The sequence below is a fragment of the Musa acuminata genome, chromosome BXJ1-3 (genome assembly GCF_036884655.1).
Source record: "Musa acuminata AAA Group cultivar baxijiao chromosome BXJ1-3, Cavendish_Baxijiao_AAA, whole genome shotgun sequence".
NCBI classification, from domain to species: domain Eukaryota; kingdom Viridiplantae; phylum Streptophyta; class Magnoliopsida; order Zingiberales; family Musaceae; genus Musa; species Musa acuminata.
The window spans coordinates 22683566-22690839 of NC_088329.1; the positions used below are offsets into that span (position 1 = coordinate 22683566).

The 7274-nt window shown below is 41.7% G+C and overlaps 1 long non-coding RNA gene across 1 annotated transcript; it reads right to left on the reverse strand.

Moving 5' to 3' along the window:
* Positions 1-1870: 1870 nt before the first annotated feature.
* Positions 1871-5863, reverse strand: LOC135623928 (uncharacterized). The gene is made up of 2 exons (XR_010491565.1): positions 4493-5863; positions 1871-2104 (listed from the first exon to the last, which is right to left on the reverse strand). It is a non-coding gene; the product is annotated as an uncharacterized LOC135623928 (long non-coding RNA).
* Positions 5864-7274: the final 1411 nt, after the last annotated feature.

Consider the following 7274-nt stretch of genomic DNA (forward strand, 5'->3'; position numbering starts at 1 on the left):
TTGCTACCATCTACCACAGATCCAAAACTTTCATCTATAGCCCTAAAACTCCACCAAACCACACCCTCAAACTGCACCCAAAATAGCTACAAAACAAGCCTAAACCGTAGCCTACATCCACCGATCTACCAACCCTTTCGACCATCACCTCTCTCAACCAATACATGCCTTTAACCCGACAACAAAAGAGAGGTCTTAACATCACAGATTTGGCGGCATATACTATGGCATCTGAGGAGGTAATCAATGCTAAATTCGAAACCTTCGAGGCACGAATGGAGGATAAGATTCGGACACTCTTTACCGAACTCAGATTGGGCCGACCACTAAGCACGAAGAAATCACATCAAGGAGAGAGCTATGCCCAATCGCACCAAACCCAAAGATATGAGTTCCAAGGGAGGGGAGGCTCAATGACTGAACCCAACTATCCATGCATGAGAGTGGACTTCCCTAGATGGGAAGAAGGAGACCCGATTGGTTGGATCTCGCGCGCGGAGCGATATTCTCAGTACCACAAAACCGTGGATGCATCTATGGTGAAAATTGCAGCTATACATCTTGAACGTGATGCTATACAGTGGTTTGACTGGTTTGAACATACTTATGGAGTTCTTTCATGGCGACAATTCAAAGAAGGACTGCTAATCCGCTTCAGACCAACCGATTACGAGAATATTGATGGACAACTAGCAAAGATCCGACAAACCTCCACCATTCAGGAGTACCAAACTAGGTATGAAAGGTTATCTAATCAAACTCATGATTGGTCTCAAAAACAGCTATTGAGGACCTTCATTGAGGGCTTGAAGCCGGAGATCCGAGGAGAAGTTAAAGCGCGACAACCGTATACGCTAATGGCAGCCATCTCTTTCGCACGACATCAAGAGGAGCAATTGAACCATGAAGCTCGGAGGACTAGGGTCGCTCCTCAACCAGTAATATTGAAGCCCTCAGCCCCCCCTATGTTAGAACCCTTGCAGATTCTAAACTTGGGGTTGATCTCTTTAGGGGATCAGCCTCCTTGGAACTATATAGGGGTTCCTCCCTCCAAGTTGCTGCTCAAAGGCTGCAGAAAAGATTCATCTATTGCTTGAGAAAAGAGGAGGAATACATGGCTATTTATAGGGCTTCAAATCCAAATGTCTTGACTCTCTTGTTGTTACTTACTGATTCATTTCCAATCATATTTTTATTGGTAAACTTGTTCTTGTCATTCTTGCCATTGATCTTCAAAAATTCTTTTCATTGTTGCCGTCAATAATAAGTCTTTACTTCCAGTATAACGTGGCAAAAGAAATCTTTCGAGTATCAGAACAATTTTGTATATCAAATATCTTCTCCATTTGCATCATCCATTTTTCTACCACCAATGAAATTAGGTTCATCATGCTTCTGCTGCGCCACTCTGATTCAATATCCCCAATCAATCCTTTCATTCCCCTTAATTAATCAGAAACAAATGATATAGGAGGATCAAATGTCCTCATCATCCCAGATTCCTAAAATGCAGCAAAGAAAATTTCCACCAATCACTATAGTTCATTAGACCTCAATATATTTTGCACGTCAACATATCAAATATTTCAGTAATCCTCAAACAATGCTCTGATACCACCTCTGTCACGCCCCTCAAAATATCTATGATTTTTAAAATTTTCGTCACAGACCAATCCAGGATCCAAACTAACGTTTGAGGACACTGAAAACATTCTATTCATATTCACATCCATAAAACCTGTGCAGTTTATAATCATATATCACATCACTCGATAATTCACATTTATGGCAACCCAAGCCAACTTGACAAACATGAACAACATTTATAAATCCACAGGCTAAATAAATTATACAATCAGAACTCCAACTATTCACCACAAGTTCATATCGTCATAAATTAGACTTAACATTCCGAAATTCCAAATAAGAGAGATCTTCTAACACTTTTACACAGTATATCCATTTCGATCATCAGAACAATTCATTACATACAAAATATGCTTATACAACAATAGCATAACAACCAACAGGACTTGCCCATAATTCTGAATAGCTATCCACTGCCTCAGCCCAAATCAAACATCTCGAAGAGTGACAAGCTGACCTGAAAGGTTTATATAACAACGGAGTGAGCCAAAAACGGCTCAGCAAGTGACAAAGCATATTCAGAACAAAAGGAACGGTTTGAAACGAGTAAGGTATCATAATTCAAGGCAGAATACCAGAATTCTCAAGGATACCATCTCAATAGATACCAAATCATACGTATCATGTCATTCATAACATATTTGATCCATAACGAATGGAGCATAGAGTAATTGGAACATATCAATGGCAGATAGGACATTTCAGAACAAATCAGCTCATAGCAAATGGAGCACAGAGTAATTTGGAGCATATCAATGGTAGATAGGACATTTCAGAACATATCAGTTCATAGCAAATGGAGCACAGAGTAATTAGAGCATATCAATGGCAAATAGGACATATAAGAACATATCAATTCATAGCAAATGGAGCACAGCGTAATTGGAGCATATCAGAAGCAAAGGAAACATATCAAGCTTATCAATGGCATATAAAATGTTCCGAAGCATATCAACGGCATATGGAACATTTCGAAACAAAATCATCAGGGAATGAAGCCTTTCAGAGCATATCGGTACACATATCGTACAAGAGCTCAAACGTCGTCCTTGACGTTGCAATCATATCAATCTTATCCAGAGTATGAACAGAAACAAACTCACCAAAACTCTGGATGTCATATCAAACACATAGAGGGTGTAGTGGGATCTCAGTCAGAATGTGATTCATCCATTTCTGAATGACCACCTGACAAAAGTCTCCCACGTCTGGGAGCTCCATCCACCCACGTCTAGGTGAAGTCAAAGGGGGTCGGCAGAGCATCGTAGGCTCTAATCACATACCCACGTAGCGGGCAACAAGCGCAAACAGAATATCCCTCATAGCGAGACCCCACATAGCGGGCAAATAGCGCATACCCTTTACCATTTCTGGCAAAGGTCCAGACAATCCCACACACCAGAGTACAAAAGGGCAGTTTTAACAACAAGTAGCATATGTCGGAAGCACACGCGGAACAACAAACGTACATGTGCCTTTACGAGTCAATCTGAAGTAAGTAATAATCTTTCACAAGTATATTCAGACTTGAAAGGAATTGAAAGCAAGGGCACATATGGAATCCAAGCAATCACTTATACCTCAATTCAATAAGAAGATTTGATGAATTCAATGTCCAAAGGAATGAAACTGGAATAGGCACATATCGAAAGCAAATGCGGAACAATAGGATATACATGTGCCTATATGAGTCAATACGATATAGCATAAACGTTACACAACAGTTTTCAAGAATGCAATAACTTTAAGGACAAGAACATACAAGAATTCAAAGCAGTAATATAAAGCTCAATTGAATAAGAAAGCTGAAGGATATCAATTTCCAAAGGAATGAAACCAGAATATGAGAAATCGACCAAAGCTCGATTTCTGGCAGAATACAGAAGGCACATTGAACAAATGATTCAAACTATCAAACGTGCTCCAATTTACTCAGAAATAATCATTGGATAATACTTTCAGATAAGACATGCTTCATATGAATTGAACTGTCCAACAGAGAGAGTTACAAATAATTTGGTAAGCAAGTGTCGTAGAACAAAATCTCTGTTGGCAGAATTCCTAATGTCAGATTCAACAGATAGCTGGACAGGTGTTTGGATTCCAAATCTTTCAATCCATATATCAAAGAAAGGTCTACGAGTCTATTTTCCAATGAAATCAGTTTTGAACAAATCAGAGTTTCCAACAAAGACTTATAGGCAGCTCGGTATCAAAAGGTCAGAATATCAGAAGTTGCACAGATTCGAATCGTTACGTCTAAACAGAAGATATATCAAATGCAAGGCTAGAACAATTCAAAGTTCCTCATATTCAAAGCAAATGTAGAGATAAAATTGCAGTGAGGAACGATCAGGATACTTGCAATAGGAAAGATTAGAACAATTACAGGCGGAACGATCTGGAAACTTGCAATAAGAAAAGTTAGAGCAATTATAGGAGAAACGATCAGGGAACTTGAAATAAGAAATATCAGAGCAATTATAGGAGAAACGATCAGGGAACTTGCAATAAGACATATCAGAGCAATTATAGGAGAAACGATCAGGGAACTTGCAATAAGACATATCAGAGCAATTATTGGAGAAACGATCAGGGAACTTGCAATAAGACATATCAGAGCAATTATAGGAGAAACGATCAGGGAACTTGCAATAAGAAATATCAGAGCAATTATAGGAGAAACGGTCAGGGAACTTGCAATAAGAAATATCAGAGCAATTATAGGAGAAACGGTCAGGGAACTTGCAATAAGACATATCGGAGCAATTATAGGAGAAACGATCAGGGAACTTGCAATAAGACATATCGGAGCAATTATAGGAGAAACGATCAGGGAACTTGCCTTTCAAGGATTTCGATCCGAAGATCCAAAGAAGGTGCTAGCCCAAATCCTTCTACTTTTCCTCCGTGTCCTCTCTCTGTTTCGTTTTGTGCTCCCGTTTTCTTCCTTTCTTCGCAACTACACCACGTGTCGAACATCGAGGCACAGTCACCTGCTTTCTCTTACTCACATTCCTTCTTTTTCTTTCCCAAACGCAGCTGCCACAGCCGCCGCCGCTGCCGCTGCCACAATCGCAACTGCGGTCACAACCGCAGCCCCCTTCCACTGCACTATTTCCTTCTTCCCTTCTCTCGTTCCTACTCTTTCTCTTTCCCAAAAGCAGCTACTGCAGCTACTGCAGCCACCACCGCTGCCGCAGCTACCGCAGCCAACGTCGCAGCCGCAGCCGGAGTCGCAGCCACAGCCGCAGCCACCACACTCGCAGCCTCTTCTTCCTCCCCTGCTCTATTTCCTCCTCCTCTTCCAGCTGCAGCTGCCACTGCCGCAGCTGCCACCCCTTCTCCTCTTCCTCTCTTCTTCCTCTCCTTCCCTTTCTCTTCTTCTTCCTTTCCTTCTCTTCTTTCCCAGCCACAGCTGCAGCTGCCATCGCCGCAGCCGCAGCCCCTTCTCCTCTTCCTCTCTTCTTCCTCTCCTTCCCTTTCTCTTCTTCTTCCTTTCCTTTTTCTCTTCCTCTTTCCCTGCCACAGCTGCAGCTGCCACAACCGCAGCCGCAGCTACTTCTTTCCCTTCTCCTCTTCCTTCTCCTTCCTTTCTTCTTCTTCTCTCCCCGCTGCAACTGCTGCAGTCGCGGCCGCAGCCACAGCCGCAACCTCTCCCTCCTCCCCTGCTCATCTTCCTCTTCTTCTTCTCTTCCAGCTGCAGCTGCCATCGCCGCAGCTGCAACCCCCTTCTTCTCCCCGACGAACAGCACCTCCTTTCCTCTGTTTCCTCCTGTAGGAAACAGAGGTGCCGCCTCTTCACCCGCTTCTACTTCTTCTCTTCTTCCTCACCATCTCTTCCTCTCCTTCTCTTCCAGCTGCAGCTGCCACCGCCGCAGCCGCAGCTCCTCCTTTCCCTTCTCTTCTTCCTCTCCTTCCTTTCTTCTTCTTCTCTTCTTCTCCTTCCTCCCCTTCTTCTCCCCGACGTCACACACACCCTCTCCTCTGTTTCCTCTGCAGGAAACAGAGGTATCACAACCTCTTCTCCTGCTTCCTCTTCCTCTTCTCTTCCTTCTTCTTCTTCTTCTCCTCTTCGAACGCCCCGCCTCTCCTCTGTTTCCACCTGCAGGAAACAGAGGTGCTGCAGCCCTAGCTGCTGCCACCTCTCGCTCCTATCCCTCTTCCCTCACTTTTCCCTCTTCTTCTCTTTCTTTTCTTCTCCTCTTCCCCTTTCCTCCCCAACCCCACACACCTCCTCGCTGCAGCCTTGCCGCAGCTATCATCCTCTCTTCTTCTTCTTCTTCTTCTTCTTCTTCTTCTTCTTCTTCTTCTTCTTCTTCTTCTTCTGCTTTTTCTGCTTCTTCTTCTTCTTCTTCTCTTCTTCCTCTCTTCTTCTCCCCACGCCCCACAGCTTCTCGCTGCAGCCCTCGCTGCAGCCACCTCCTCTTCTTCTTCTTCTTCTTCATCTTCTTCTCTTCTCCCTCTTCTTCCTCTCTTCTTCCTCCTCTCTTCTTTTCCCTCTTCTTCTCCTTTTCTTTTTTTTTTTCTTTTTACAACTTAGCAGTTTAGTCCTTGTAATTTCTATATTTACATATAGGTCCCCCAATTTACATATAAATCCTTATTAATATATTTTTAAAAGTGGGGGATATTACACTCTCCCCCCCTTAAAAGAAAATTTAGTCCTCTAAATTGGTCATAGCTCAATCGATGAAAAGATGAGGATTATGATTTCTTTATTTCCTCCTCCTACTCTTAAATAATTTCATCAATTCAATACAATTACACAATTTTCCAAGAGTGACCGAAATATTCTCCTTCTTGATTCTCAATAGATGGTAAACCCGACCTTCAATCAATCTTTCAAAAATACTTGTGCACCTGTAATTAATCAAGCAAATCGTTACTTCAGAAAATACTCGTTTTTGATGATCACCTGATTCAACTATCCATAATCAATACAAAGCCTCCATGTTCCATCCATCTTTTTAACTAACACCAGAGCACCCCATGATAAAATATTAAGCCAAATAAAATCCTCATTTAATAATCCTTGTAGTTGTTTTTCTAATTCCACTTACTCAAATGATATCATTCTGAAGAGAGGCTTAGATATAGGGATTGTCCCAAGGACCAAATCAAAAGCAAAATCACATTTGGAGGTAATTCAGGCAAGTCATCCTGGGATACATTAGGCAAGGAGATAAATAATGTCCAATACTCTCAAAATAAAAGATCGGCTGATCAAATATGCAAAAAGTGATCATTTGTTATATACCAATCCATACTGGTATGATAAGAAGATAGCCAATGCATACCAAGTATAATATCATAACTCCAAATCTCTAGGAGAACTAAATCAGCAAAAGTTCAAGTTCTCCAACAAAAATCAGACAAGAGGACCAGATTCAAGTTCGTTATCAAAGAATCTCCAATGATTGTACTTACATATATCATATAATACAGTGGTCTAGGTTGAATACCCAAGTGATAGGCAATATGTTACGAATCAAATCGTAGATAGAACCCATGTTCAAACAAATATTTGCAATCTTTCATAAACATACATAATACCTTCGACCACTAATTCAGAAGTCTTAGAATCATATTCAGTGGTAGCATACACTCTGACATGGGCTGATGAT